We start from the raw sequence: 25,848 nt of genomic DNA, 5'->3' as shown, positions 1-25,848 counted from the left end.
TGCTTATACCAAACCTGAGACCCTTCCTATAGCATGAGATGTGATATCCAACTACTTCCCATTCCAATCCTGAGACCCTTCCTATAGCATGAGATGTGATATCTCAATGCTTCTAATACCAAACCTGAGATCCTTCCTCTAACATGAAATGTGATATCCAACTCCTTCCCTTTCCAAACCTAAGAGCCTATCTATAGCATGAGATGTGATATCCAAGTCCTTCCCATTCCAATCCTTAGACCCTTCCTACAGCATGCATTATGATATCTCAATGATTCTAATAACAAACCTGAGACCCGTCCTATAGCATGAGATATGATATCCATGTCCTTCCCATTCCAATCCTGAGACCCTTCCTATAACATGAAATGTGATATCCAACTCCTTCCCATTCCAACCTGAGACCCTTCCTATATCATGAGATGGGATATCCAACTTCTTCCAAATCCAATACTGATACCCTTCCGATAGCATGAGATGTGATATCCCAATGCTTCTACCAAACCTGAGACCCATACTATGGCATGAGATGTGATATCAAACTCCTTCCCATTCCAATCCTGAGACCCTTCCTATAGCTTGAGGTGTGATATCCAACTTCTTCCCATTCCAATTCTGAGACCCTTCTTATACCATGAGACTTGATATCTCAATGCTTCTAATACCAAACCTGAGACCCGTCCTATAACATGAGATGTGATATCCAAATCCTTCCCCTTCCAAACCTTAGACCCTTCCTTTATCATGAGATGTGGTATCCAACTCCTTCCCATTCCAATCCTGAGACCCTTCCGATATCATGAGATTTTTTATCTCAATGCTTCTAATATCAAACTTGAGACCCTCCCTATAGCATGAGATGCGACATCCAAGTCCTTCCCATTCCAATCCTGAGACCCTTCCTATAGCATGAGATGTGATATCTCTATGCTTCTAATACCAAACCTGAGACCCTTCCCATAACATGAGATGGGATATCCAACTCCTTCCCATTCCAATCCTGAGACCCTTCCGATAGCAGAGATGTGATATCTCAATGCTTATACCAAACCTGAGACCCTTCCTATGGCCTGAGATGTCATATACAACTCCTTCCCATTCCAATCCTGAGACCCTTCCTTTAGCATGAGATGTGATATCTCAATGCTTATACCAAATCTGAGACCCTTCCTATAGCATGAGATGTGATATCCAAATCCTTCCCATTCCAATCCTGAGACCCTTCCTATAGCATGAGATGTGATATCTCAATGCTTATACCAAACCTGAGAGCCTACCTATAGCATGAGATGTGATATCCAAATCCATCCCATTCCAATCCTTAGACCCTTCCTACAGCATGCGATGTGATATCTCAATGATTCTAATACCAAACCAGAGACTCTTACTATAACATGAGATGGGATATCCAACTCCTTCCCATTCCAATCCTGAGCCGCTTCCGATAGCAGAGATGTGATATCTCAATGCTTATGCCAAACCTGAGACCCTTCCTATAACATGAGATGTGATATCCAACTCCTTCCCGTTCCAAACCTGAGACACTAACTATAGCATATGTGATATCCAACTCCTTCCCATTCCAAACATGAGACCCTTCCTATAGCAAGAAAGTAATATCCAACTCCTTCCCAATCCAATCCTGAGACCCTTCCGATAGCAGAGATGTGATATCCCAATGCTTATACCAAACCTGAGACCCTTCCTATGGCATGAGATGTGATATCCAACTCCTTGCCATTCAAATCCTGAGACCCTTCCTATAGCATGAGAAGGGATATCCAACTCCTTCCCAATCCAATCCTGAGACCCTTCCGATAGCAGAGACGTGATATCTCAATGCTTCTACCAAACCTGAGACCTTTCCTTTAGCATGAGATGTGATATCCAAATCCTTCACATTCCAATCCTGAGACCCTGCCTATAGCATGAGATGTGATATCTCAATGCTTCTAATACCAAACCTGAGATCCTTCCTATAACATGAGATGTGATATCCAATTCCTTCCCATTCCAAACCTGAGACCCTTCCTATTGGATGAGATGTGATATCCAACTCCTTCCCATTCCAACCCTGAGACCCTTCCTATAGCATGAGATGTGATGTCTCAATGCTTCTAATACCAAACCTGAGATCCTTCCTATAACATGAGATGTGATATCCAACTCCTTCCATTCAAATCCTGAGACCCGTCCTATAGCATGAGATGTGATATCTCAATGCTTATACCAAACCTGAGACCCTTCCTATAGCATGAGATGTGATATCCAACTACTTCCCATTCCAATCCTGAGACCCTTCCTATAGCATGAGATGTGATATCTCAATGCTTTTAATACCAAACCTGAGATCCTTCCTCTAACATGAAATGTGATATCCAACTCCTTCCCTTTCCAAACCTAAGAGCCTATCTATAGCATGATATGTGATATCCAAGTCCTTCCCATTCCAACCCTTAGACCCTTCTTACAGCATGCAATATGATATCTCAATGATTCTAATAACAAACCTGAGACCCGTCCTATAACATGAGATGGGATATCCAACTCCTTCCCATTCCAATCCTGAGACACTTCCGATAGCAGAGATGTGATATCTCAATGCTTATACCAAACCTGAGATCCTTCCTATAACATGAGATGTGATATCCAACTCCTTCCCATTCCAATCCTGAGACACTTCCTATAGCATGAGATGTGATATCTCACTGCTTATACCAAACCTGAGACCCTTCCCATAGCATGAGATGTGATATCCAACTCCTTCCCATTCCAATCCTCAGACCATTCCTATAGCATGAGATGTGATATCTCAATGCTTCTAATATCAAACTTGAGACCCTACCTATAGCATGAGATGTGATATCCAAGTCCTTCCCATTACAATCCTGAGACACTTCCTATAGCATGAGATGTGATATCCAACTCCTTCCCATTCCAATCCTGAGACCCTTCCTATAGCATGAGATATGATATCTCAATACTTCTAATACCAAACGTGAGATCCTTCCGATAAATTGAGATGTGATATCCAAATCCTTCCCCTTCCAAACCTGAGACCCTCCCTTTAGCATGAGATGTGATATCCAACTCCTTCCCATTCCAATCCTGAGACCCTTCTGATAGCATGAGATGTGATATCTCAATGCTTCTAATACCAAACCTGAGATCCTTCCGATAGCATGAGATGTGATATCTCAATGCTTCTAATACCAAACCTGAGATCCTTCCTATAACATGAGATGTGATATCCAAATCCTTCCCCTTCCAAACCTGAGACCCTCCCTTTAGCATGAGATGTGATATCCAACTCCTTCCCATTCCATTCCCGAGACCCTTCTGATAGCATGAGATGTGATATCTCAATGCCTCTAATACCAAACCTGAGATCCTACCTCTAACATGAAATGTGATATCCAACTCTTTCCCCTTCCAAACCTGAGAGCCTTCCTATAGCATGAGATCTGATATCCAAGTCCTTCCCATTCCAATCCTGAGACCCTTCCTATTGCTTGAGATGTGATATCCAACTCCTTCCCATTCCAATTCTGAGACCCTTCCTATACTCTGAGACTTGATATCTCAATGCTTCTAATACCAATCCTGAGACCCGTAATATAACATGAGATGTGATATCCAAATCCTTCCCCTTCCAAACCTTAGACCCTTCCTTTATCATGAGATGTGATATCCAACTCCTTCCCATTCCAATCCTGAGACCCTTCCGATATCATGAGATGTGATATCTCAAAGCTTCTAATATCAAACTTGAGACCCTCCCTATAGCATGAGATGTGATATCCAAGTCCTTCCCATTCCAATCCTGAGACCCTTCCTATAGCATGAGATGTGATATCTCAATGCTTCTAATACCAAACCTGAGACCCTTCCTATTACATGAGATGGGAATATCCAACTCCTTCCCATTCCAATCCTGAGACCCTTCCGATAGCAGAGATGTGATATCTCAATGCTTATACCAAACCTGAGACCCTTCGTATGGCATGAGATGTGATATCCAACTCCTTCCCATTCCAATCCTGAGACCCTTCCGATATCAAGAGATGTGATATCTCAAAGCTTCTAATATCAAACTTGAGACCCTCCCTATAGCATGAGATGTGATATCCAAGTCCTTCCCATTCCAATCCTGAGACCCTTCCTATAGCATGAGATGTGATATCTCAATGCTTCTAATACCAAACCTGAGACCCTTCCTATTACATGAGATGGGAATATCCAACTCCTTCCCAATCCAATCCTGAGACCCTTCCGATAGCAGAGACGTGATATCTCAATGCTTCTACCAAACCTGAGACCCTTCCTTTAGCATGAGATGTGATATCCAAATCCTTCACATTCCAATCCTGAGACCCTTCCTATAGCATGAGATGTGATATCTCAATGCTTCTAATACCAAACCTGAGATCCTTCCTATAACATGAGATGTGATATCCAATTCCTTCCCATTCCAAACCTGAGACCCTTCCTATTGGATGAGTTGTGATATCCAACTCCTTCCCATTCCAACCCTGAGACCCTTCCTATAGCATGAGATGTGATGTCTCAATGATTCTAATACCAAATCTGAGATCCTTCCTATAACATGAGATGTGATATCCAACTCCTTCCATTCCAATCCTGAGACCCGTCCTATAGCATGAGATGTGATATCGCAATGCTTATACGAAACCTGAGACCCTTCCTATAGCATGAGATGTGATATCCAACTACTTCCCATTCCAATCCTGAGACCCTTCCTATAGCATGAGATGTGATATCTCAATGCTTCTAATACCAAACCTGAGATCCTTCCTCTAACATGAAATGTGATATCCAACTCCTTCCCTTTCCAAACCTAAGAGCCTATCTATAGCATGAGATGTGATATCCAGGTCCTTCCTATTCCAATCCTTAGACCCTTCCTACAGCATGCAATATGATATCTCAATGTTTCTAATAACAAACCTGAGACCCGTCCTATAGCATGAGATATGATATCCAAGTCCTTCCCATTCCAATCCTGAGACCCTTCCTATAACATGAAATGTGATATCCAACTCCTTCCCATTCCAACCTGAGACCCTTCCTATAGCATGAGATGGGATATCCAACTTCTTCAAAATCCAATACTGATACCCTTCCGATAGCATGAGATGTGATATCCCAATGCTTCTACCAAACCTGAGACCCATACTATGGCATGAGATGTGATATCAAACTCCTTCCCATTCCAATCCTGAGACCCTTCCTATAGCTTGAGGTGTGATATCCAACTCCTTCCCATTCCAATTCTGAGACCCTTCTTATACCATGAGACTTGATATCTCAATGCTTCTAATACCAAACCTGAGACCCGTCCTATAACATGAGATGTGATATCCAAATCCTTCCCCTTCCAAACCTTAGACCCTTCCTTTATCATGAGATGTGGTATCCAACTCCTTCCCATTCCAATCCTGAGACCCTTCCGATATCATGAGATTTGTTATCTCAATGCTTCTAATATCAAACTTGAGATCCTCCCTATAGCATGAGATTTGACATCCAAGTCCTTCCCATTCCAATCCTGAGACCCTTCCTATAGCATGAGATGTGATATCTCTATGCTTCTAATACCAAACCTGAGACCCTTCCTATAACATGAAATGGGATATCCAACTCCTTCCCATTCCAATCCTGAGACCCTTCCGATAGCAGAGATGTGATATCTCAATGCTTATACCAAACCTGAGACCCTTCCTATGGCCTGAGATGTCATACACAACTCCTTCCCATTCCAATCCTGAGACCCTTCCTTTAGCATGAGATGTGATATCTCAATGCTTATACCAAATCTGAGACCCTTCCTATAGCATGAGATGTGATATCCAAATCCTTCCCATTCCAATCCTGAGACCCTTCCTATAGCATGAGATGTGATATCTCAATGCTTATACCAAACCTGAGAGCCTACCTATAGCATGAGATGTGATATCCAAGTCCATCCCATTCCAATCCTTAGACCCTTCCTACAGCATGCGATGTGATATCTCAATGATTCTAATACCAAACCAGAGACTCTTACTATAACATGAGATGTGATATCCAACTCCTTCCCATTCCAATCCTGAGCCGCTTCCGATAGCAGAGATGTGATATCTCAATGCTTATACCAAACCTGAGACCCTTCCTATAACATGAGATGTGATATCCAACTCCTTCCCGTTCCAAACCTGAGACACTAACTATAGCATATGTGATATCCAACTCCTTCCCATTCCAAACATGAGACCCTTCCTATAGCAAGAAAGTAATATCCAACTCCTACCCATTCCAATCCTGAGACCCTTCCTATAGCAAGAGATGTGATATCCAAATCCTTCCCATTCCAATCCTGAGACCCTTCCTATAACATGAGATGTGATATCCAACTCCTTCCCATTCCAACCGGAGACACTTCCTATAGCATGAGAAGGCATATCCAACTCCTTCCCAATCCAATCCTGAGACCCTTCCGATAGCAGAGATGTGATATCTCAATGCTTATACCAAACCTGAGACCCTTCCTATGGCATGAGATGTGATATCCAACTCCTTGCCATTCAAATCCTGAGACCCTTCCTATAGCATGAGAAGGGATATCCAACTCCTTCCCAATCCAATCCTGCGACCCTTCCGATAGCAGAGACGTGATATCTCAATGCTTCTACCAAACCTGAGACCCTTCCTTTAGCATGAGATGTGATATCCAAATCCTTCACATTCCAATCCTGAGACCCTTCCTATAGCATGAGATGTGATATCTCAATGCTTCTAATACCAAACCTGAGATCCTTCCTATAACATGAGATGTGATATCCAATTCCTTCCCATTCCAAACCTGAGACCCTTCCTATTGGATGAGATGTGATATCCAACTCCTTCCCATTCCAAACCTGAGACCCTTCCTATAGCATGAGATGTGATGTCTCAATGCTTCTAATACCAAACCTGAGATCCTTCCTATAACATGAGATGTGATATCCAACTCCTTCCATTCCAATCCTGAGACCCGTCCTATAGCATGAGATGTGATATCCAACTCCTTCCCATTCCAATCCTGAGACCCTTCCGATAGCAGAGATGTGATATCTCAATGCTTATACCAAACCTGAGACCCTTCCTATGGCCTGAGATGTCATACACAACTCCTTCCCATTCCAATCCTGAGACCCTTCCTTTAGCATGAGATGTGATATCTCAATGCTTATACCAAATCTGAGACCCTTCCTATAGCATGAGATGTGATATCCAAATCCTTCCCATTCCAATCCTGAGACCCTTCCTATAGCATGAGATGTGATATCTCAATGCTTATACCAAACCTGAGAGCCTACCTATAGCATGAGATGTGATATCCAAGTCCATCCCATTCCAATCCTTAGACCCTTCCTACAGCATGCGATGTGATATCTCAATGATTCTAATACCAAACCAGAGACTCTTACTATAACATGAGATGTGATATCCAACTCCTTCCCATTCCAATCCTGAGCCGCTTCCGATAGCAGAGATGTGATATCTCAATGCTTATACCAAACCTGAGACCCTTCCTATAACATGAGATGTGATATCCAACTCCTTCCCGTTCCAAACCTGAGACACTAACTATAGCATATGTGATATCCAACTCCTTCCCATTCCAAACATGAGACCCTTCCTATAGCAAGAAAGTAATATCCAACTCCTACCCATTCCAATCCTGAGACCCTTCCTATAGCAAGAGATGTGATATCCAAATCCTTCCCATTCCAATCCTGAGACCCTTCCTATAACATGAGATGTGATATCCAACTCCTTCCCATTCCAACCTGAGACACTTCCTATAGCATGAGAAGGCATATCCAACTCCTTCCCAATCCAATCCTGAGACCCTTCCGATAGCAGAGATGTGATATCTCAATGCTTATACCAAACCTGAGACCCTTCCTATGGCATGAGATGTGATATCCAACTCCTTGCCATTCAAATCCTGAGACCCTTCCTATAGCATGAGAAGGGATATCCAACTCCTTCCCAATCCAATCCTGCGACCCTTCCGATAGCAGAGACGTGATATCTCAATGCTTCTACCAAACCTGAGACCCTTCCTTTAGCATGAGATGTGATATCCAAATCCTTCACATTCCAATCCTGAGACCCTTCCTATAGCATGAGATGTGATATCTCAATGCTTCTAATACCAAACCTGAGATCCTTCCTATAGCATGAGATGTGATATCTCAATGCTTATACCAAACCTGAGAGCCTACCTATAGCATGAGATGTGATATCCAAGTCCATCCCATTCCAATCCTTAGACCCTTCCTACAGCATGCGATGTGATATCTCAATGATTCTAATACCAAACCAGGGACTCTTACTATAACATGAGATGTGATATCCAACTCCTTCCCATTCCAATCCTGAGCCGCTTCCGATAGCAGAGATGTGATATCTCAATGCTTATACCAAACCTGAGACCCTTCCTATAACATGAGATGTGATATCCAACTCCTTCCCGTTCCAAACCTGAGACACTAACTATAGCATATGTGATATCCAACTCCTTCCCATTCCAAACATGAGACCCTTCCTATAGCAAGAAAGTAATATCCAACTCCTACCCATTCCAATCCTGAGACCCTTCCTATAGCAAGAGATGTGATATCCAAATCCTTCCCATTCCAATCCTGAGACCCTTCCTATAACATGAGATGTGATATCCAACTCCTTCCCATTCCAACCTGAGACACTTCCTATAGCATGAGAAGGCATATCCAACTCCTTCCCAATCCAATCCTGAGACCCTTCCGATAGCAGAGATGTGATATCTCAATGCTTATACCAAACCTGAGACCCTTCCTATGGCATGAGATGTGATATCCAACTCCTTGCCATTCAAATCCTGAGACCCTTCCTATAGCATGAGAAGGGATATCCAACTCCTTCCCAATCCAATCCTGCGACCCTTCCGATAGCAGAGACGTGATATCTCAATGCTTCTACCAAACCTGAGACCCTTCCTTTAGCATGAGATGTGATATCCAAATCCTTCACATTCCAATCCTGAGACCCTTCCTATAGCATGAGATGTGATATCTCAATGCTTCTAATACCAAACCTGAGATCCTTCCTATAGCATGAGATGTGATATCTCAATGCTTATACCAAACCTGAGAGCCTACCTATAGCATGAGATGTGATATCCAAGTCCATCCCATTCCAATCCTTAGACCCTTCCTACAGCATGCGATGTGATATCTCAATGATTCTAATACCAAACCAGGGACTCTTACTATAACATGAGATGTGATATCCAACTCCTTCCCATTCCAATCCTGAGCCGCTTCCGATAGCAGAGATGTGATATCTCAATGCTTATACCAAACCTGAGACCCTTCCTATAACATGAGATGTGATATCCAACTCCTTCCCGTTCCAAACCTGAGACACTAACTATAGCATATGTGATATCCAACTCCTTCCCATTCCAAACATGAGACCCTTCCTATAGCAAGAAAGTAATATCCAACTCCTACCCATTCCAATCCTGAGACCCTTCCTATAGCAAGAGATGTGATATCCAAATCCTTCCCATTCCAATCCTGAGACCCTTCCTATAACATGAGATGTGATATCCAACTCCTTCCCATTCCAACCTGAGACACTTCCTATAGCATGAGAAGGCATATCCAACTCCTTCCCAATCCAATCCTGAGACCCTTCCGATAGCAGAGATGTGATATCTCAATGCTTATACCAAACCTGAGACCCTTCCTATGGCATGAGATGTGATATCCAACTCCTTGCCATTCAAATCCTGAGACCCTTCCTATAGCATGAGAAGGGATATCCAACTCCTTCCCAATCCAATCCTGCGACCCTTCCGATAGCAGAGACGTGATATCTCAATGCTTCTACCAAACCTGAGACCCTTCCTTTAGCATGAGATGTGATATCCAAATCCTTCACATTCCAATCCTGAGACCCTTCCTATAGCATGAGATGTGATATCTCAATGCTTCTAATACCAAACCTGAGATCCTTCCTATAACATGAGATGTGATATCCAATTCCTTCCCATTCCAAACCTGAGACCCTTCCTATTGGATGAGATGTGATATCCAACTCCTTCCCATTCCAACCCTGAGACCCTTCCTATAGCATGAGATGTGATGTCTCAATGCTTCTAATACCAAACCTGAGATCCTTCCTATAACATGAGATGTGATATCCAACTCCTTCCATTCCAATCCTGAGACCTGTCCTATAGCATGAGATGTGATATCTCAATGCTTATACTAAATCTGAGACCCTTCCTATAGCATGAGATGTGATATCCAACTACTTCCCATTCCAATCCTGAGACCCTTCCTATAGCATGAGATGTGATATCTCAATGCTTCTAATACCAAACCTGAGATCCTTCCTCTAACATGAAATGTGATATCCAACTCCTTCCCTTTCCAAACCTAAGAGCCTATCTATAGCATGAGATGTGATATCCAAGTCCTTCCCATTCCAACCCTTAGACCCTTCCTACAGCATGCAATATGATATCTCAATGATTCTAATAACAAACCTGAGACCCGTCCTATAACATGAGATGGGATATCCAACTCCTTCCCATTCCAATCCTGAGACACTTCCGATAGCAGAGATGTGATATCTCAATGCTTATACCAAACCTGAGACCCTTCCTATAACATGAGATGTGATATCCAAATCCTTCCCGTTCCAAACCTGAGACCCTTCCTTTAGCATGAGATGTGATATCCAAATCCTTCCTGTTCCAAACCTGAGACCCTTCCTTTAGCATGAGATGTGATATCCAGCTCCTTCCCATTCCAATCCTGAGACACTTCCGATAGCATGAGATGTGATATCTCAATGCTTCTAATATCAAAACTGAGACCCTCCCTATAGCATGATATGTGATATCTAAGTCCTTCCCATTCCAATCCTGAGACACTCCCTATAGCATGAGATGTGATATCCAACTCTTTCCCATATCAATCCTGAGACCCTTCCTATAGCATGAGATATGATATCTCAATACTTCTAATACCAAACGTGAGATCCTTCCGATAACATGAGATGTGATATCCAAATCCTTCCCCTTCCAAACCTGAGACCCTCCCTTTAGCATGAGATGTGATATCCAACTCCTTCCCATTCCAATCCTGAGACCCTTCTGATAGCATGAGATATGATATCTCAATGCTTCTAATACCAAACCTGAGATCCTTCCGATAGCATGAGATGTGATATCTCAATGCTTATACCAAACCTGAGACCCTTCCTATAACTTGAGATGTGATATCCAAATCCTTCCCGTTCCAAACCTGAGACCCTTCCTTTAGCATGAGATGTGATATCCAGCTCCTTCCCATTCCAACCCTGAGACACTTCCGATAGCATGAGATGTGATATCTCAATGCTTCTAATACCAAACCTGAGATCCTTCCGATAGCATGAGATGTGATATCTCAATGCTTCTAATACCAAACCTGAGATCCTTCCTATAACATGAGATGTGATATCCAAATCATTCCCCTTCCAAACCTGAGACCCTCCCTTTAGCATGAGATGTGATATCCAACTCCTTCCCATTCCATTCCTGAGACCCTTCTGATAGCATGAGATGTGATATCTCAATGCCTCTAATACCAAACCTGAGATCCTACCTCTAACATGAAATGTGATATCCAACTCTTTCCCCTTCCAAACCTGAGAGCCTTCCTATAGCATGAGATGTGATATCCAAGTCCTTCCCATTCCAATCCTGAGACCCTTCCTATAGCTTGAGATGTGATATCCAACTCCTTCCCATTCCAATTCTGAGACCCTTCCTATACTCTGAGACTTGATATCTCAATGCTTCTAATACCAAACCTGAGACCCGTAATATAACATGAGATGTGATATCCAAATCCTTCCCCTTCCAAACCTTAGACCCTTCCTTTATCATGAGATGTGATATCCAACTCCTTCCCATTCCAATCCTGAGACCCTTCCGATATCATGAGATGTGATATCTCAAAGATTCTAATATCAAACTTGAGACCCTCCCTATAGCAGGGGATGTGATATCCAAGTCCTTCCCATTCCAATCCTGAGACCCTTCCTATAGCATGAGATGTGATATCTCAATGCTTCTAATACCAAACCAATGACCCTTCCTATAACATGAGATGGGAATATCCAACTCCTTCCCATTCCAATCCTGAGACCCTTCCGATAGCAGAGATGTGATATCTCAATGCTTATACCAAACCTGAGACCCTTCCTATGGCATGAGATGTGATATCCAACTCCTTGCCATTCAAATCCTGAGACCCTTCCTATAGCATGAGAAGGGATATCCAACTCCTTCCCAATCCAATCCTGAGACCCTTCCGATAGCAGAGACGTGATATCTCAATGCTTCTACCAAACCTGAGACCCTTCCTTTAGCATGAGATGTGATATCCAAATCCTTCACATTCCAATCCTGAGACCCTTCCTATAGCATGAGATGTGATATCTCAATGCTTCTAATACCAAACCTGAGATCTTTCCTATAACATGAGATGTGATATCCAATTCCTTCCCATTCCAAACCTGAGACCCTTCCTATTGGATGAGATGTGATATCCAACTCCTTCCCATTCCAACCCTGAGACCCTTCCTATAGCATGAGATGTGATGTCTCAATGCTTCCAATACCAATCCTGAGATCCTTCCTATAACATGATATGTGATATCCAACTCCTTCCATTCCAATCCTGAGACATGTCCTATAGCATGAGATGTGATATCTCAATGCTTATACCAAACCTGAGACACTTCCTATAGCATGAGATGTGATATCCAACTACTTCCCATTCCAATCCTGAGACCCTTCATATAGCATGAGATGTGATATCTCAATGCTTCTAATACCAAACCTGAGATCCTTCCTCTAACATGAAATGTGATATCCAACTCCTTCCCTTTCCAAACCTAAGAGCCTATCTATAGCATGAGATGTGATATCCAAGTCCTTCCCATTCCAATCCTTAGACCCTTCCTACAGCATGCAATATGATATCTCAATGATTCTAATAACAAACCTGAGACCCGTCCTATAGCATGAGATATGATATCCAAGTCCTTCCCATTCCAATCCTGAGACCCTTCCTATATCATGAAATGTGATATCCAACTCCTTCCCATTCCAACCTGAGACCCTTCCTATAGCATGAGATGGGATATCCAACTTCTTCCAAATCCAATACTGATACCCTTCCGATAGCATGAGATGTGATATCCCAATGCTTCTACCAAACCTGAGACCCATACTATGGCATGAGATGTGATATCAAACTCCTTCCCATTCCAATCCTGAGACCCTTCCTATAGCTTGAGGTGTGATATCCAACTCCTTCCCATTCCAATTCTGAGACCCTTCTTATACCATGAGACTTGATATCTCAATGCATCTAATACCAAACCTGAGACCCGTCCTATAACATGAGATGTGATATCCAAATCCTTCCCCTTCCAAACCTTAGACCCTTCCTTTATCATGAGATGTGATATCCAACTCCTTCCCATTCCAATTCTGAGACCCTTCTTATATCATGAGATTTGTTATCTCAATGCTTCTAATATCAAACTTGAGACCCTCCCTATAGCATGAGATGTGACATCCAAGTCCTTCCCATTCCAATCCTGAGACCCTTCCTATAACATGAGATGTGATATCCAACTCCTTCCCATTCCAACCTGAGACACTTCCTATAGCATGAGAAGGGATATCTAACTCCTTCCCAATCCAATCCTGAGACCCTTCCGATAGCAGAGATGTGATATCTCAATGCTTATACCAAACCTGAGACCCTTCCTATGGCATGAGATGTGATATCCAACTCCTTGCCATTCAAATCCTGAGATCCTTCCTATAGCATGAGATGTGATATCTCTATGCTTCTAATACCAAACCTGAGACCCTTCCTATAACATGAGATGGGATATCCAACTGCTTCCCATTCCAATCCTGAGACCCTTCCGATAGCAGAGATGTGATATCTCAATGCTTATACCAAACCTGAGAACCTTCCTATGGCCTGAGATGTCATATACAACTCCTTCCCATTCCAATCCTGAGACCCTTCCTTTAGCATGAGATGTGATATCTCAATGCTTATACCAAATCTGAGACCCTTCCTATAGCATGAGATGTGATATCCAATTCCTTCCCATTCCAATCCTGAGACCCTTCCTATAGCATGAGATGTGATATCTCAATGCTTATACCAAACCTGAGAGCCTACCTATAGCATGAGATGTGATATCCAAGTCCATCCCATTCCAATCCTTAGACCTTTCCTACAGCATGCGATGTGATATCTCAATGATTCTAATACCAAACCAGAGACTCTTCCTATAACATGAGATGGGATATCCAACTCCTTCCCATTCCAATCCTGAGCCGCTTCCGATAGCAGAGATGTGATATCTCAATGCTTATACCAAACCTGAGACCCTTCCTATAACATGAGATGTGATATCCAACTCCTTCCCGTTACAAACCTGAGACACTAACTATAGCATATGTGATATCCAACTCCTTCCCATTCCAAACATGAGACCCTTCCTATAGCAAGAAAGTAATATCCAACTCCTACCCATTCCAATCCTGAGACCCTTCCTATAGCAAGAGATGTGATAACCAAATCCTTCCCATTCCAATCCTGAGACCCTTCCTATAACATGAGATGTGATATCCAACTCCTTCCCATTCCAACCTGAGACACTTCCTATAGCATGAGAAGGGATATCCAACTCCTTCCCAATCCAATCCTGAGATCCTTCCGATAGCAGAGATGTGATATCTCAATGCTTATACCAAACCTGAGACCCTTCCTATGGCATGAGATGTGATATCCAACTCCTTCCCAATCCAATCCTGAGACTCTTCCGATAGCAGAGACGTGATATCTCAATGCTTCTACCAAACCTGAGACCCTTCCTTTAGCATGAGATGTGATATCCAAATCCTTCACATTCCAATCCTGAGACCCTTCCTATAGCATGAGATGTGATATCTCAATGCTTCTAATACCAAACCTGAGATCCTTCCTATAACATGAGATGTGATATCCAATTCCTTCCCATTCCAAACCTGAGACCCTTCCTATTGGATGAGATGTGATATCCAACTCCTTCCCATTCCAACCCTGAGACCCTTCCTATAGCATGAGATGTGATGTCTCAATGCTTCTAATACCAAACCTGACATCCTTCCTATAACATGAGATGTGATATCCAACTCCTTCCATTCCAATCCTGAGACCCGTCCTATAGCATGAGATGTGATATCTCAATGCTTATACCAAACCTGAGACCTTTCCTATAGCATGAGATGTGATATCCAACTGCTTCCCATTCCAATCCTGAGACCCTTCCTATAGCATGAGATGTGATATCTCAATGCTTCTAATACCAAACCTGAGATCCTTCCTCTAACATGAAATGTGATATCCAACTCCTTCCCTTTCCAAACCTAAGAGCCTATCTATACCATGAGATGTGATATCCAAGTCCTTCCCATTCCAACCCTTAGACCCTTCCTACAGCATGCAATATGATATCTCAATGATTCTAATAACAAACCTGAGACCCGTCCTATAACATGAGATGGGATATCCAACTCCTTCCCATTCCAATCCTGAGACACTTCCGATAGCAGAGATGTGATATCTCAATGCTTATACCAAACCTGAGACCCTTCCTATAACATGAGATGTGATATCCAAATCCTTCCCGTTCCAAACCTGAGACCCTTCCTTTAGCATGAGATGTGATATCCAGCACCTTCCCATTCCAATCCTGAGACACTTCCTATAGCATGAGATGTGATATCTCAATGCTTCTAATATCAAAACTGAGACCCTCCCTATAGCATGATATGTGATATCTAAGTCCTTCCCATTCCAATCCTGAGACCCTCCCTATAGCATGAGATGTGATATCCAACTCCTTCCCATTCCAATCCTGAGACCCTTCCTATAGCATGAGATATGATATCTCAATACTTCTAATACCAAACGTGAGATCCTTCCGATAACATGAGATGTGATATCCAAATACTTCCCCTTCCAATCCTGAGACCCTCCCTTTAGCATGAGATGTGATATCCAACTCCTTCCTATTCCAATCCTGAGACTCTTCTGATAGCATGAGATGTGATATCTCAATGCTTCTAATACCAAACCTGAGATCCTTCCGATAGCATGAGATGTGATATCTCAATGCTTCTAATACCAAACCTGAGATCCTTCCTATAACATGAGATGTGATATCCAAATCCTTCCCCTTCCAAACCTGAGACCCTCCCTTTAGCATGAGATGTGATATCCAACTGCTTCCCATTCCAATCCTGAGACCCTTCCTATAGCATGAGATGTGATATCTCAATGCTTCTAATACCAAACCTGAGATCCTTCCTCTAACATGAAATGTGATATCCAACTCCTTCCCTTTCCAAACCTAAGAGCCTATCTATACCATGAGATGTGATATCCAAGTCCTTCCCATTCCAATCCTGAGACCCTTCCGATATCATGAGATTTTTTATCTCAATGCTTCTAATATCAAACTTGAGACCCTCCCTATAGCATGAGATGTGACATCCAAGTCCTTCCCATTCCAATCCTGAGACCCTTCCTATAGCATGAGATGTGATATCTCTATGCTTCTAATACCAAACCTGAGACCCTTCCCATAACATGAGATGGGATATCCAACTCCTTCCCATTCCAATCCTGAGACCCTTCCGATAGCAGAGATGTGATATCTCAATGCTTATACCAAACCTGAGACCCTTCCTATGGCCTGAGATGTCATATACAACTCCTTCCCATTCCAATCCTGAGACCCTTCCTTTAGCATGAGATGTGATATCTCAATGCTTATACCAAATCTGAGACCCTTCCTATAGCATGAGATGTGATATCCAAATCCTTCCCATTCCAATCCTGAGACCCTTCCTATAGCATGAGATGTGATATCTCAATGCTTCTAATACCAAACCTGAGATCCTTCCTATAGCATGAGATGTGATATCTCAATGCTTATACCAAACCTGAGAGCCTACCTATAGCATGAGATGTGATATCCAAGTCCATCCCATTCCAATCCTTAGACCCTTCCTACAGCATGCGATGTGATATCTCAATGATTCTAATACCAAACCAGGGACTCTTACTATAACATGAGATGTGATATCCAACTCCTTCCCATTCCAATCCTGAGCCGCTTCCGATAGCAGAGATGTGATATCTCAATGCTTATACCAAACCTGAGACCCTTCCTATAACATGAGATGTGATATCCAACTCCTTCCCGTTCCAAACCTGAGACACTAACTATAGCATATGTGATATCCAACTCCTTCCCATTCCAAACATGAGACCCTTCCTATAGCAAGAAAGTAATATCCAACTCCTACCCATTCCAATCCTGAGACCCTTCCTATAGCAAGAGATGTGATATCCAAATCCTTCCCATTCCAATCCTGAGACCCTTCCTATAACATGAGATGTGATATCCAACTCCTTCCCATTCCAACCTGAGACACTTCCTATAGCATGAGAAGGCATATCCAACTCCTTCCCAATCCAATCCTGAGACCCTTCCGATAGCAGAGATGTGATATCTCAATGCTTATACCAAACCTGAGACCCTTCCTATGGCATGAGATGTGATATCCAACTCCTTGCCATTCAAATCCTGAGACCCTTCCTATAGCATGAGAAGGGATATCCAACTCCTTCCCAATCCAATCCTGCGACCCTTCCGATAGCAGAGACGTGATATCTCAATGCTTCTACCAAACCTGAGACCCTTCCTTTAGCATGAGATGTGATATCCAAATCCTTCACATTCCAATCCTGAGACCCTTCCTATAGCATGAGATGTGATATCTCAATGCTTCTAATACCAAACCTGAGATCCTTCCTATAACATGAGATGTGATATCCAATTCCTTCCCATTCCAAACCTGAGACCCTTCCTATTGGATGAGATGTGATATCCAACTCCTTCCCATTCCAACCCTGAGACCCTTCCTATAGCATGAGATGTGATGTCTCAATGCTTCTAATACCAAACCTGAGATCCTTCCTATAACATGAGATGTGATATCCAACTCCTTCCATTCCAATCCTGAGACCCGTCCTATAGCATGAGATGTGATATCTCAATGCTTATACTAAATCTGAGACCCTTCCTATAGCATGAGATGTGATATCCAACTACTTCCCATTCCAATCCTGAGACCCTTCCTATAGCATGAGATGTGATATCTCAATGCTTCTAATACCAAACCTGAGATCCTTCCTCTAACATGAAATGTGATATCCAACTCCTTCCCTTTCCAAACCTAAGAGCCTATCTATAGCATGAGATGTGATATCCAAGTCCTTCCCATTCCAACCCTTAGACCCTTCCTACAGCATGCAATATGATATCTCAATGATTCTAATAACAAACCTGAGACCCGTCCTATAACATGAGATGTGATATCCAACTCCTTCCCATTCCAATCCTGAGACACTTCCGATAGCAGAGATGTGATATCTCAATGCTTATACCAAACCTGAGACCCTTCCTATAACTTGAGATGTGATATCCAAATCCTTCCCGTTCCAAACCTGAGACCCTTCCTTTAGCATGAGATGTGATATCCAGCTCCTTCCCATTCCAACCCTGAGACACTTCCGATAGCATGAGATGTGATATCTCAATGCTTCTAATACCAAACCTGAGATCCTTCCGATAGCATGAGATGTGATATCTCAATGCTTCTAATACCAAACCTGAGATCCTTCCTATAACATGAGATGTGATATCCAAATCATTCCCCTTCCAAACCTGAGACCCTCCCTTTAGCATGAGATGTGATATCCAACTCCTTCCCATTCCATTCCTGAGACCCTTCTGATAGCATGAGATGTGATATCTCAATGCCTCTAACACCAAACCTGAGATCCTACCTCTAACATGAAATGTGATATCCAACTCTTTCCCCTTCCAAACCTGAGAGCCTTCCTATAGCATGAGATGTGATATCCAAGTCCTTCCCATTCCAATCCTGAGACCCTTCCTATAGCTTGAGATGTGATATCCAACTCCTTCCCATTCCAATTCTGAGACCCTTCCTATACTCTGAGACTTGATATCTCAATGCTTCTAATACCAAACCTGAGACCCGTAATATAACATGAGATGTGATATCCAAATCCTTCCCCTTCCAAACCTTAGACCCTTCCTTTATCATGAGATGTGATATCCAACTCCTTCCCATTCCAATCCTGAGACCCTTCCGATATCATGAGATGTGATATCTCAAAGATTCTAATATCAAACTTGAGACCCTCCCTATAGCAGGGGATGTGATATCCAAGTCCTTCCCATTCCAATCCTGAGACCCTTCCTATAGCATGAGATGTGATATCTCAATGCTTCTAATACCAAACCAATGACCCTTCCTATAACATGAGATGGGAATATCCAACTCCTTCCCATTCCAATCCTGAGACCCTTCCGATAGCAGAGATGTGATATCTCAATGCTTATACCAAACCTGAGACCCTTCCTATGGCATGAGATGTGATATCCAACTCCTTGCCATTCAAATCCTGAGACCCTTCCTATAGCATGAGAAGGGATATCCAACTCCTTCCCAATCCAATCCTGAGACCCTTCCGATAGCAGAGACGTGATATCTCAATGCTTCTACCAAACCTGAGACCCTTCCTTTAGCATGAGATGTGATATCCAAATCCTTCACATTCCAATCCTGAGACCCTTCCTATAGCATGAGATGTGATATCTCAATGCTTCTAATACCAAACCTGAGATCTTTCCTATAACATGAGATGTGATATCCAATTCCTTCCCATTCCAAACCTGAGACCCTTCCTATTGGATGAGATGTGATATCCAACTCCTTCCCATTCCAACCCTGAGACCCTTCCTATAGCATGAGATGTGATGTCTCAATGCTTCCAATACCAATCCTGAGATCCTTCCTATAACATGATATGTGATATCCAACTCCTTCCATTCCAATCCTGAGACATGTCCTATAGCATGAGATGTGATATCTCAATGCTTATACCAAACCTGAGACACTTCCTATAGCATGAGATGTGATATCCAACTACTTCCCATTCCAATCCTGAGACCCTTCATATAGCATGAGATGTGATATCTCAATGCTTCTAATACCAAACCTGAGATCCTTCCTCTAACATGAAATGTGATATCCAACTCCTTCCCTTTCCAAACCTAAGAGCCTATCTATAGCATGAGATGTGATATCCAAGTCCTTCCCATTCCAATCCTTAGACCCTTCCTACAGCATGCAATATGATATCTCAATGATTCTAATAACAAACCTGAGACCCGTCCTATAGCATGAGATATGATATCCAAGTCCTTCCCATTCCAATCCTGAGACCCTTCCTATATCATGAAATGTGATATCCAACTCCTTCCCATTCCAACCTGAGACCCTTCCTATAGCATGAGATGGGATATCCAACTTCTTCCAAATCCAATACTGATACCCTTCCGATAGCATGAGATGTGATATCCCAATGCTTCTACCAAACCTGAGACCCATACTATGGCATGAGATGTGATATCAAACTCCTTCCCATTCCAATCCTGAGACCCTTCCTATAGCTTGAGGTGTGATATCCAACTCCTTCCCATTCCAATTCTGAGACCCTTCTTATACCATGAGACTTGATATCTCAATGCATCTAATACCAAACCTGAGACCCGTCCTATAACATGAGATGTGATATCCAAATCCTTCCCCTTCCAAACCTTAGACCCTTCCTTTATCATGAGATGTGATATCCAACTCCTTCCCATTCCAATTCTGAGACCCTTCTTATATCATGAGATTTGTTATCTCAATGCTTCTAATATCAAACTTGAGACCCTCCCTATAGCATGAGATGTGACATCCAAGTCCTTCCCATTCCAATCCTGAGACCCTTCCTATAACATGAGATGTGATATCCAACTCCTTCCCATTCCAACCTGAGACACTTCCTATAGCATGAGAAGGGATATCTAACTCCTTCCCAATCCAATCCTGAGACCCTTCCGATAGCAGAGATGTGATATCTCAATGCTTATACCAAACCTGAGACCCTTCCTATGGCATGAGATGTGATATCCAACTCCTTGCCATTCAAATCCTGAGATCCTTCCTATAGCATGAGATGTGATATCTCTATGCTTCTAATACCAAACCTGAGACCCTTCCTATAACATGAGATGGGATATCCAACTGCTTCCCATTCCAATCCTGAGACCCTTCCGATAGCAGAGATGTGATATCTCAATGCTTATACCAAACCTGAGAACCTTCCTATGGCCTGAGATGTCATATACAACTCCTTCCCATTCCAATCCTGAGACCCTTCCTTTAGCATGAGATGTGATATCTCAATGCTTATACCAAATCTGAGACCCTTCCTATAGCATGAGATGTGATATCCAATTCCTTCCCATTCCAATCCTGAGACCCTTCCTATAGCATGAGATGTGATATCTCAATGCTTATACCAAACCTGAGAGCCTACCTATAGCATGAGATGTGATATCCAAGTCCATCCCATTCCAATCCTTAGACCTTTCCTACAGCATGCGATGTGATATCTCAATGATTCTAATACCAAACCAGAGACTCTTCCTATAACATGAGATGGGATATCCAACTCCTTCCCATTCCAATCCTGAGCCGCTTCCGATAGCAGAGATGTGATATCTCAATGCTTATACCAAACCTGAGACCCTTCCTATAACATGAGATGTGATATCCAACTCCTTCCCGTTACAAACCTGAGACACTAACTATAGCATATGTGATATCCAACTCCTTCCCATTCCAAACATGAGACCCTTCCTATAGCAAGAAAGTAATATCCAACTCCTACCCATTCCAATCCTGAGACCCTTCCTATAGCAAGAGATGTGATAACCAAATCCTTCCCATTCCAATCCTGAGACCCTTCCTATAACATGAGATGTGATATCCAACTCCTTCCCATTCCAACCTGAGACACTTCCTATAGCATGAGAAGGGATATCCAACTCCTTCCCAATCCAATCCTGAGATCCTTCCGATAGCAGAGATGTGATATCTCAATGCTTATACCAAACCTGAGACCCTTCCTATGGCATGAGATGTGATATCCAACTCCTTCCCAATCCAATCCTGAGACTCTTCCGATAGCAGAGACGTGATATCTCAATGCTTCTACCAAACCTGAGACCCTTCCTTTAGCATGAGATGTGATATCCAAATCCTTCACATTCCAATCCTGAGACCCTTCCTATAGCATGAGATGTGATATCTCAATGCTTCTAATACCAAACCTGAGATCCTTCCTATAACATGAGATGTGATATCCAATTCCTTCCCATTCCAAACCTGAGACCCTTCCTATTGGATGAGATGTGATATCCAACTCCTTCCCATTCCAATCCTGAGACCCTTCCGATATCATGAGATTTTTTATCTCAATGCTTCTAATATCAAACTTGAGACCCTCCCTATAGCATGAGATGTGACATCCAAGTCCTTCCCATTCCAATCCTGAGACCCTTCCTATAGCATGAGATGTGATATCTCTATGCTTCTAATACCAAACCTGAGACCCTTCCCATAACATGAGATGGGATATCCAACTCCTTCCCATTCCAATCCTGAGACCCTTCCGATAGCAGAGATGTGATATCTCAATGCTTATACCAAACCTGAGACCCTTCCTATGGCCTGAGATGTCATATACAACTCCTTCCCATTCCAATCCTGAGACCCTTCCTTTAGCATGAGATGTGATATCTCAATGCTTATACCAAATCTGAGACCCTTCCTATAGCATGAGATGTGATATCCAAATCCTTCCCATTCCAATCCTGAGACCCTTCCTATAGCATGAGATGTGATATCTCAATGCTTATACCAAACCTGAGAGCCTACCTATAGCATGAGATGTGATATCCAAATCCATCCCATTCCAATCCTTAGACCCTTCCTACAGCATGCGATGTGATATCTCAATGATTCTAATACCAAACCAGAGACTCTTACTATAACATGAGATGGGATATCCAACTCCTTCCCATTCCAATCCTGAGCCGCTTCCGATAGCAGAGATGTGATATCTCAATGCTTATGCCAAACCTGAGACCCTTCCTATAACATGAGATGTGATATCCAACTCCTTCCCGTTCCAAACCTGAGACACTAACTATAGCATATGTGATATCCAACTCCTTCCCATTCCAAACATGAGACCCTTCCTATAGCAAGAAAGTAATATCCAACTCCTTCCCAATCCAATCCTGAGACCCTTCCGATAGCAGAGATGTGATATCCCAATGCTTATACCAAACCTGAGACCCTTCCTATGGCATGAGATGTGATATCCAACTCCTTGCCATTCAAATCCTGAGACCCTTCCTATAGCATGAGAAGGGATATCCAACTCCTTCCCAATCCAATCCTGAGACCCTTCCGATAGCAGAGACGTGATATCTCAATGCTTCTACCAAACCTGAGACCCTTCCTTTAGCATGAGATGTGATATCCAAATCCTTCACATTCCAATCCTGAGACCCTGCCTATAGCATGAGATGTGATATCTCAATGCTTCTAATACCAAACCTGAGATCCTTCCTATAACATGAGATGTGATATCCAATTCCTTCCCATTCCAAACCTGAGACCCTTCCTATTGGATGAGATGTGATATCCAACTCCTTCCCATTCCAACCCTGAGACCCTTCCTATAGCATGAGATGTGATGTCTCAATGCTTCTAATACCAAACCTGAGATCCTTCCTATAACATGAGATGTGATATCCAACTCCTTCCATTCAAATCCTGAGACCCGTCCTATAGCATGAGATGTGATATCTCAATGCTTATACCAAACCTGAGACCCTTCCTATAGCATGAGATGTGATATCCAACTACTTCCCATTCGAATCCTGAGACCCTTCCTATAGCATGAGATGTGATATCTCAATGCTTCTAATACCAAACCTGAGATCCTTCCTCTAACATGAAATGTGATATCCAACTCCTTCCCTTTCCAAACCTAAGAGCCTATCTATAGCATGAGATGTGATATCCAAGTCCTTCCCATTCCAACCCTTAGACCCTTCTTACAGCATGCAATATGATATCTCAATGATTCTAATAACAAACCTGAGACCCGTCCTATAACATGAGATGGGATATCCAACTCCTTCCCATTCCAATCCTGAGACACTTCCGATAGCAGAGATGTGATATCTCAATGCTTATACCAAACCTGAGATCCTTCCTATAACATGAGATGTGATATCCAACTCCTTCCCATTCCAATCCTGAGACACTTCCTATAGCATGAGATGTGATATCTCACTGCTTATACCAAACCTGAGACCCTTCCCATAGCATGAGATGTGATATCCAACTCCTTCCCATTCCAATCCTCAGACCATTCCTATAGCATGAGATGTGATATCTCAATGCTTCTAATATCAAACTTGAGACCCTACCTATAGCATGAGATGTGATATCCAAGTCCTTCCCATTACAATCCTGAGACACTTCCTATAGCATGAGATGTGATATCCAACTCCTTCCCATTCCAATCCTGAGACCCTTCTGATAGCATGAGATGTGATATCTCAATGCTTCTAATACCAAACCTGAGATCCTTCCGATAGCATGAGATGTGATATCTCAATGCTTCTAATACCAAACCTGAGATCCTTCCTATAACATGAGATGTGATATCCAAATCCTTCCCCTTCCAAACCTGAGACCCTCCCTTTAGCATGAGATGTGATATCCAACTCCTTCCCATTCCATTCCCGAGACCCTTCTGATAGCATGAGATGTGATATCTCAATGCCTCTAATACCAAACCTGAGATCCTACCTCTAACATGAAATGTGATATCCAACTCTTTCCCCTTCCAAACCTGAGAGCCTTCCTATAGCATGAGATCTGATATCCAAGTCCTTCCCATTCCAATCCTGATACCCTTCCTATTGCTTGAGATGTGATATCCAACTCCTTCCCATTCCAATTCTGAGACCCTTCCTATACTCTGAGACTTGATATCTCAATGCTTCTAATACCAAACCTGAGACCCGTAATATAACATGAGATGTGATATCCAAATCCTTCCCCTTCCAAACCTTAGACCCTTCCTTTATCATGAGATGTGATATCCAACTCCTTCCCATTCCAATCCTGAGACCCTTCCGATATCATGAGATGTGATATCTCAAAGCTTCTAATATCAAACTTGAGACCCTCCCTATAGCATGAGATGTGATATCCAAGTCCTTCCCATTCCAATCCTGAGACCCTTCCTATAGCATGAGATGTGATATCTCAATGCTTCTAATACCAAACCTGAGACCCTTCCTATTACATGAGATGGGAATATCCAACTCCTTCCCATTCCAATCCTGAGACCCTTCCGATAGCAGAGATGTGATATCTCAATGCTTATACCAAACCTGAGACCCTTCGTATGGCATGAGATGTGATATCCAACTCCTTCCCATTCCAATCCTGAGACCCTTCCGATATCATGAGATGTGATATCTCAAAGCTTCTAATATCAAACTTGAGACCCTCCCTATAGCATGAGATGTGATATCCAAGTCCTTCCCATTCCAATCCGGAGACCCTTCCTATAGCATGAAATGTGATATCTCAATGCTTCTAATACCAAACCTGAGACCCTTCCTATTACATGAGATGGGAATATCCAACTCCTTCCC

This window comes from Ambystoma mexicanum, chromosome 1q (assembly GCF_040938575.1).
Source record: "Ambystoma mexicanum isolate Mex_15411 chromosome 1q, UKY_AmexF1_1, whole genome shotgun sequence".
NCBI classification, from domain to species: domain Eukaryota; kingdom Metazoa; phylum Chordata; class Amphibia; order Caudata; family Ambystomatidae; genus Ambystoma; species Ambystoma mexicanum.
Note: the sequence above shows the minus strand (reverse complement) of the source record.